We start from the raw sequence: 9,880 nt of genomic DNA on the forward strand, positions 1-9,880 counted from the left end.
AAAAAAAAAAAAGAGACAAACATTAACTCGCTTTGTGCAAGCAAAATGAAAAGTACAGTATGTCTTGCAAATTGGATGTAAATCAGAGAAGAGCTAATCACCGAAGAATATGAAGTGAATGAAACAACTGATTTCTGCCTCGGAACGAGTCAACAAAATCAGTTAAACTTCAAAGTTACAGATTCTTTTTAGCAGGCTCCAAAGCAAGGACAAACATTACCATAAAATGAGGGGAGCAGGCTTCTCTGGAAGCTGCTGCTGCCTCCCCTGTTCTGAGCAAAACAAGTGTTTTTAGTTTGGATTAATCTTCTTCAAGCCTTTTGTTAATCATTATCTGCTCTGCATTACGAAAGCATGTAATTCCGCAGAGTGGACCCAGATCGTGAATCACCTTCCCACAGGGCTATTCAGCACCTTATTGCCAGTCCAGTGATAAAGGTAAAGATGATAAGAATGCAGAAGAGAAACAGCTCACTTTTTAACCAACCTTGAGTATTTTTCACATACGGACATACAGGATTGCTCTTCTGCAATCAATTGCAATGACTTTGACAGAAATGTGCTCTTCTGTTTGTCTGCATGGATGTGCAGTGCCCTTAAAGAAAACCAAAACAAAGTGATACTCAAAATGAAAAGGAAAATTATCTTTTTTTTGAGAAGTTTTCATTGTCCTTAAATTAAGACAATTTGCCAGTGAAACAGATGACTCTGATCTCTTTGTAGCACACATCACCCCAAGTATTATTAAGACAGGTAGATTTCTGGCTGCAAACTGAGTTGCAAGACACAGCATAGAAACCAATTATTACTTTTTACTTGAAGTAATAACATGTGTTGTCATTTTACATTAGAAAAGCATTTAGCAAAGCATCCCTTTATTTGCATAATTGCAAAGCTACTTTTGCATTACATTCTGGGCCTCGGTTACATCTTGTTGGAGGTTTGCCAGCGGTGTCTCACTTGTTGATTCCATTACTGTGCTACAGCTCAAAAACAAGCAAGAGACGTCAGAGCCTCAGCACACACAGCTTTGTCTTAGAGGCTCAGATTGTTATTATCTTCTCTTCAGGTACAACAGATGACGCTCCCAGCAGCGTGTTGCTCAATATCGTTATATTGCTGAGGCTGGGTCTGAGATCATACTTTAGACTGCGTGCCTACTTCCAACTACTGTTCTGCAAGTCTGCAAGGCGTGTTCAGCAGCTCCTATTCATAGAATAGATTTGTGTATGCAACATAGAAAAGACAGCTGTATGACCCATTTTAGTGTGATTTGCATATCCGGTATGATTCTAGTCCTCTCAAGGTTCTAAGGAAGGTTATTATAACTATTTGAAAAAAAAAAAAAAAAAAAGTTAGGAAAACCGTTTATGGAAAATTGCAAAAATAATAGAGTTTAGAAAAAAAGAAAACAACCTGAAACAATATTCTGTCCTAATAAAGGAAACCAAGCGAAAATAAAAATATATCAGAGATGTGTTTTTTTTTTGTTTTTCGAGAAGTACCTCGAGGAAGGAGTGACTCCCATTTTTGTTGAGACTGGGGTGCCTACATGACTCAGAGTCTATTGTCGTCACAGTGTGCAATGTTATGTTACACTTCTGAAATTCTTAAACATTGTCGCTCTATGATAAAATAAAATAAAGCTAAAATGAATACTGGAACTTATAAATATTAATAATTTTTCACCAATGCAAACTTAACCCAAACCCACTCTAGAAACAAACTGAAGCTAATGTGGTACAGTTGGATTATTTCTGGAAGGACAAGCAGGTAATGTTATTAATTCTTCACAAATGAGGAAAGAAAAAATAGTCTTCCATTTGCATTAATCTGTTGAACTAAATGTGGTTTGTGGAAACACCATTGCTACATTGATTATGATTATTGTCTAACCAGCTTGCACAGGAAAGCTCATAGAAAAATATTATTTAGGTATATTCACAAAAAAGCCCTTTGGTTAGAAGGAGAAGGTATTATTTTTTTCCGTGCTTTCAACTAAAACCATGAATACAAGACTATGATCCCAAGAACACTGCGGCATAAGTCATTTCAGCACATGCCCCCAAACAACGTCATTTTACGCTGTAGGCAACGCCGTTATGTTGTTAAATTGAACCGAAGTTGAACCACAGACAGAAAACAGACACGTTTTTTCATTTCGTCTGGAGGACTTGTTAATGACTATGTTAATTATGCATGCAGGTACATTTGGTAGAAGAGTTCATTAAAATGTTTCCTAATTTTGTTGCTAAAAAATGAAATTCAGGTAGTTTGGATTCATTAGTAATAGTAGCATTTGCTGTTTCAATAGACGTGGCAGACGAGCACAAACTACGATAGGAACATATGCTATGTAAAACAAATAAAGCAGCTGCGTAAAATACAGTCAGATATGTGTGAAAACAAGCGTGCTATATGGTCTGTAGCTGCTTGCATCCTTTATGTCGACGCCCGCATGCCCGTGCATGTACACGCGTGAACAGGCAATTCGGAGCATGAGCTTGAATATATGTTCGCATGTGTATTTGTGCGTGTGTGCGTGCGGATGTGTTCGCTGATGCCTATTCTGTGCTCCTCCGCTCATGCACAGGCACTCAAGAGATGCCTGCACTAATGGAGGCTGAAGCTGTCGTAGCCGTATTGATTGCTCAGACCTGCAGATTATTGCTCTGAAGAGTGACCAACAACAACCCACTGAGGTAAAAACTTCTCTAACCAACAGGAGTCCGGCTGCTCTACCCCGAGAAGCAACATGTTTAATTGTTTGTGCTGTTCTCCGGCCCCTACTGCTCGGGGCCCTGGGGGAGAAAGGCAAGTCCAGGGCCTGACCTTTTCCTTCCATAGCCTGCCTCATTCACACATAGACTGGGAAATGTATCAGTGCTCCTCGCTTCCACATTGCTCCAATTACCAGACACAAACAAAATTGGAGCCCTTATCAACTGGAATAGGAACACAATGTCCTTTGGAGACTATAAGGCAGCTAATGCACTGAATTCCACTAAAGTGAGTCCAATATACAGCGAATAACGCATTTTATGGTTTACAGATAATGTTGCCTTTGTGATTTTTATATCTTGTGACAACATTAATATATTGTTGTTGCGATCACTGTGCATTACTTCACTCTTGGGCTAACTGAGTGAAAGTCAGATTATGACACCTTCTTAAACACCTACATTGATGGCTGTACAAATATGATGAGAGATGCATTAGAAAAAGCAGGCGCGTGTGTTGGCAATTGAACACGCTCCATCAGCATTCAGCTCAGTAGTTTGCAATTATAATGAATATTAATGACTGTTTTCTCATACATAATATTCTCATTATGACTCTACAAAGTAAATGCAGCCCTCCTAAAACAACCATTTATCATAACTACGTACCACAGCAGTAACACTGTCAACCACTGTGAACATAAAGCCATCAGTTCTGCTCTTTAAACTCTAACATGCAAGAGTAAACACCTACTGTTTTTGGAAAGAGATTACATTGCATTGTATTTTACATTAAAACCACTGGCTCTAAGACATATCCCTTTCGTTTTTCTTTTTTTTTTTTTGGTACTAAATGAAACAATATAGGTCATTTTAGTGCGGCTGCTGCAATGTTAGATCATTCACACGCTACTATAAACATTCCCGGCTGCCCGATGAACAAATGCATTACAGCAACTAAAACAAAATGAAATTCAACACCGGGTATGTGCTTAAGAGTCCTTCTTTACTTCCGTCAAATACCTTTTCCCGAGGGCCATTAAAACAGCAGAGGAGCCAGGCTCAATCCTCACAGACATTATCTGTGAGCGACTGAACCCTGTTTGGGAATTGGTAAAGCGTACAGAGAAATAGACTTGGGATAGAACACCCTGGCAAATTCCATTTCACATCTGAAGTGGTCTACTTGTGAAAGATCATTTGGTTTGGAGTGAGTAAACAGAGGGGACTCCATCGCTCTCAATGACTTATGTGTGAAAGCTGGGGATTACAGCCGATCAGGAAGTCTTGGAGCTGTTTGGAAAAGCATTGCTTTGCAAAATGAATCCAACTGCAGGCGCTGTGTTTCACAAGCATCTGCTTTTCTCACATTTGTCTGCGCTATACTAGACTTTTAGGAGTGAGGTTGGCCACATATGGTAATGTTTCCATGTTACAGTGTTTATGTTTGACTTGCATTAAGGATTCCTTATCTGATTTATATATATATTTTATGGCAACCTGTATAAGAAAGCATATAAGTAAAAAAAAAATACACTTTGCTTTCTGTGCAATCAAGGCTTTGTTTTCATTTCATTGCTTATAATAATATTCAGTATATTAATTATGGTACATTGCCTGTAGGTTCAGATCCTAAAATGGCCATAAGTTTTGCATCTGTGTCGCTCATATAACAATCTTTTGAAAACTGAAGTAACTATGCTTTTGAACTTTTAGGAGGATTTTACAACAATTATTATTCAAAGATTTATCATAAATTTTGAGATTTGATGGATATCTTTCATCTTTCAACACAGGCATTTTCACTTTATGTTTAAAATACACATGTTACTACTCAGGGACTGTCACTAAATGCTCCTTATCCACCTGCAACTATTTCTGAAATATCTGGATGGCCACTTGGCACAGAAATGTGAAAAAACAACAACAACCAAAAATATTGCTCTGCAGTGAACCTGACACATTATCATATTGCTGTGAAAAAAGAAACACACTAATATGTTTGTCTGTGTTAATTTGTACCGTGATAGATACAGAATGAGAACACAACGTCAGCGGCTACTTGTACTGTATATCGTGTATAAATTAACTTTTTAGAGATAAACACAAACAAAACACTGGACATTCTAACACCAGCAAATATTTATTAAATAATATTTTAAGTTTGACTAAAAAGAACTAGAAGGCCTTATTTGTACATGATGAATGAATTATGATAGGTGTAATCTTAAGTCTTTAAAGAAACAGGGCAAGCATTTAAAGAGCCAGTGTGTAGGACTTAGGCGGAGTCCACTGCAGTTGCCACTGCAGTTGGTAGTTAGCAGGTCTTTTTCCATTATCGTCTTGTTGTGCCACCATGTTTCTGCAGTAGCCCAGATCAGAAAACAAAACAAAACACAGGTAGGTTTCACCACAAGTATTTGGCTGGTTGCAATTTGCCACTTGGCCACTAGATGCCAGAACACCCTACACATAGGTCCTTTAAGTGTTTTTAATATAATATAATATAATATAATATATCTTTAAAGACTATTCTTAGTTTATGTCTAACACAGTCTTAAATTTCTTACTTTATGCTATAAATTGCCTGTTGGGTTAGAATTGGTTTCCTGACTAGTTGGGACATGAGATATCTTTGCACTACACACCTTAAACTAGTATCAGACTCTGAACATATATCCCTCTGCCCAAACAGAACAACAATGACCAAACCAAGTGGAGTCAGACACATTTTAAAACAAATTCATAGCAAGAAAATAACAACTTTATTATGAAACTTCTTGAACATACATACAAGTATGCTGGGTAAGAGCTGAATATGTTAAATGGGGAATTTAGATAAATATGATATGCTGCTGCATATTCTGTATATGTGTTAATTAATATTGAATATAGTTAAAATGTTTTTATGACCAGTTGAACTGTAAAAATAAGGCCCGGTTTGTTCCAAAGGAGAGAAAAAAAAGAAACATAATTTAATTTAATTTAAAATATCTTAATAAAATATTAATTATTTCACTCCATTTTCATCAGCCAGAATAAAGAAAAATTATGCTGTATGATCATAGTGGGCTTCTACTTGGGCACAAAAGCACTTAAGTGCGATGGGCAAAGTGGCACTCAGTTACTGTGGAGCTACTGAAGCTGATAAAAAGGGAGAGACATTAATTGAATGACCTTGGCATCACTGGTTTTAATAAGCAGATGTGCTTCAATATTTAAAAAGAAGAAGAAGAAGAAGCATACAACAGGAGAAAATTACGTCTTATTTTCTGTATTTTCATCATGTCTTCAATGCTAGTTATTGTTGGCAGAATTTCAGTTTAACTGTTAATTAAACGGCTTCTAGAAAATTAATTACATGATGTTAGTGGATATTATAAGTCAGTTAGAACATGGGAATGTATTAAGCTTTAGATGAACCTAAGGTCAAACAGACATTTTTAATAGACTGCTAAGAAGTTGTCTATAAAATAATCTCATCAGAGGTGTTATACTGTCCTTCAAATACATTGGGAAACGGTACAAACAAGTGAAAACAGACTGAAAACCTATTCTGAGATAGTAACATGTTATTGGTGGTGAATACTTGAACTCCAGCTGAGGGCAGACACTGGCTGCTATGACAGATCCATCAAACCAGCGGATGCTGTCTCTCCTGATGTGGACTTCGGCATGGGCTCTGCTTGCTGCTGAGAGCTGAGGCCGGCTCTGCATTGTCCACTGGCACCCAGCCAAACTGGCCCTGCTACTATTGTCCTTCACCCTCCAAGCTCTGAAGCCCGCTATTCAATTAAGATACAGTAACTTTGCAATGCATGCTGCAAGGGAGGCTTTAAACGCACTCCCCGTATTATGATCGTGTGCATTTAAATGAACGAGCCGGTGACTGTGGAGCCTCTTCAGAGTTAATCAGAATCAGGAGACAGTAGAGAGCCTACATGAAACTGTTTTTGTCATGCTTTCTTGCCGACCATATGACACCATGCTGTACAGTATGCCTTGGACCAGACTTTCAAACAGTCCCTGCATCATCTGGTGTATCTGTCACATCCACAATTACATTATTGCTGTTTCACTCACACGAGCCACTGTGTCAGAGCTCTCAAAACCAAACAGATGGAGCTAGTTGGCAACAGAAGGCATGCAAATCATGGATCATTTGATTGGAGATCTTATTTAATTATTCAACCAAGTGGCCGTCTTGGATAAGACTCAATACATGCTGCCTACTGTACAATATGTGTAAGCAACTGTTACAATCTTCAACTAATAATAAGTTATTTGAACATTAAAAGTAATTGTTCTGTGAGTATGTTGAAGAGTACATAAAATGTCTGGCAAAAAACTGAACATTTTCCTCTTGCTGTGTAGTATTTGCTGTGTGTATATTCAGTTTATGAGCTAATGATTGTTGCATCAGCCATTAGGTATTTTCCTTTACTCTGGACAAATGAATGCAAGGACCCGGCTACATTCTCCAGCATGTGCACATTGATTTTGTGATAGCCGCGACGCCTTACGTATCAGAGCAGATGCAACATGAAGGATCACAACAGCCACATTCAGGTGTGATGTTCATTTTATGCAAGCTTTATACAACCTTGAGTTGGAGTAAAAAATAGTGGGAACTGGAGAGGCAGCTGTGACAATGAACCCAAATTACAATCATGTGAAGCAAGTCCAAGGATTTGAAGTAGTGAAGTAAATTAAATGAAAATTTAGTGTTGGCTGAAATAGTTTGCAGAAAAACAAAATGAGCTGTATTTAACATTCAGGCACAATGTTGAAAAGTGACAATTGCTTATCTCCATGGAGATCAATAATGGCTGCAGGATCATTGTGTAAAGTGTCTGCAGGTTTAATGCAGATAGGATGTCATTATTATTTTCTTTCTCCTAATGACCATCATTATGCGCGGACACTGATTGAATTCCATTTGTTACCTACGTTTGAGCCTGAGTGGAATAATTACCATTTAAGTATCTCCATTAAAATTCATGCACGGATGTTCATACTCAGACCTTCTTTTAAAAATAACTAAAGTATTCACTGAATACAAAATGCATCGGTTATAACACAGCCTTGCTTTCATACTTCAAAAATAATTACAGGCGAGTGTTATTAGAGCATGTCTTCTTTTCTACTTTGTGTACTTTTTAAATGATGGCAAAAGAGAAGCGAGGAACAGTTGCTTGCTCAAGTTGCTATCAGTGCAGCACACTCTCTTAATATTTAATTAAAATGGATCTGCTGGTAAGTGTGATCAATATCCAGCACCCTGTCTAAATTGCTTTTTCAACCTCTTGAGTCACATACAAAATAAATATGTTTAATGGTTACATACATATTTGTTGTATTTTTTGTTTTTATATCAAAGGATTAAAGGTGATTGTGTTGCATTAATATATTTGCTTCTGTTGTTCTGACAGCTTAAAGCATGTTTTTTCTGTTCAGAAAGCTCTGTAGTATTAGGTCTATGAAGCTATTGTTTCTCCACTGGTGAATGAATTCTGTAACAACTCAACATATCACTCCTTGTTGCTTGTTTTACTGCTGGTCATCCTGAGTGTATAGACATAGCCATGTTTATGTTGCAGGTAAATGAGGCAGCCTTTTCCTTAATACAGCCATCTTTCTGTAAATACACAGCTGGAGCTGAACAGTGAGTCACTAGAGGAGAACGGGAAGGGGATTTGGCCACACCTAATCAATCACTGACAGATTACTGCTAAAGCCACTTCCATACACATTAAAGAGGGACAAATGCAGAATTGCAACTGAACAAGTTCTAGTTTTAAGCCAACAGTGGGACTTCCTGGTGATTTATCAAAGTCACTGCTGCTGAGCAGCATGCCTGTGTGATTGTAGTTCACAGCAGACAGAACTGAGGCACTGCATTGAAAGGAGTGTTTATGCCCTCAGCTGTGGCACTGTCAGCCTTGTGGAATTTACTGTAAATCACATTGCTTTTATTGCAAGATTTAGTAGCTTATCCTCTCGTGGGCTCTATTCACTTCAAGCTTGTCCCTATTAGGATCTTAGCCTGAGTCTATACAGGGACTTGGATACACATCTTGAAATAATGTGGGAAATCTAGTCTGTAATTTCTTTTTTTTTTTTTTTTCCTTTTTGAACATTTTTCTCTCTACAATAGAAAAGCATCTATATAAATTTGCTCTTTCGTTGCAAAATGTGTCATTTCTGCAGCTCTTGTGCAGTGTCTTCAGCCTCAGTGTATTTTTTGCACTCAAAGATCTCTATTCCTGATGAGAATCATTGACTCGGATAGCCCAGAGATACAGTACGGCATATCAGCAAATTATGTTGTTTACAGCATTACTCCATGAAAAGCCCCAAATCGAATTTGGTTAAGTCGTGTAATGATAGACAAATTATACGGTTTTGAGCATTATGTTTCACGGCCAGTGGAAGAACTCAATATATTTTTATTTGTCATAAAACATGATGCTGCTGTGATTGTCGTGAAACAACAATCACTGTAAAAATCAGTCAATAATTCCATAAAGCACTGATGAGGGGAGTAAACGCTGTTACATCAGGATGCATGCTCCAGCACATGCAGCTGGTTTGTCCAGAGTCAGTGTTTCATGGCAGAAAAAATTAATGCCCAGCAACATTGCTGAAGTGATCACACATGACATATGAGTCTGTAGGCAGAAGGTTAAAAAAAAAAACAGCCAGTCGCTTGCCGTGTAAACCCCTAATCCTGGGGAAATTAAAAAATACAATGATTGTCACCAACTGTTTCACATTCTCATTAATATGCTTCTTTCAAGAGAGTTACAGCGAATATGTAACATCTGTCTGTATTTAAATCTACAATATAATCTGAAATGTTGATCTAAAACCGTCTAACAAAAGTCAGCTAACATCATTCCTTCTCTAGGTTTGGTATGTGCCAAGGATTCAAGAGTGTGATGGACATGAACTGTGCTCCCTGTAGCTGTATGTGCGGGTGTCTGCATGATGTGTGTATTGACGTGCTGTAGCAAGAGTTCAGGGAGGCAGCTGAGCAAAATAATTTAGAATGTCCTGCCTGCTGACACAAGGACAAAGGCACAGACTGAACATGCCCATATGAGGAAAGAGACAATGGACGTGGCTACACCTGGAAATGCACTGCTGTTGTTTTCACC

The sequence above is a fragment of the Chelon labrosus genome (assembly GCF_963514085.1).
Source record: "Chelon labrosus genome assembly, chromosome: 5".
Classification (NCBI taxonomy): Eukaryota; Metazoa; Chordata; class Actinopteri; order Mugiliformes; family Mugilidae; genus Chelon; species Chelon labrosus.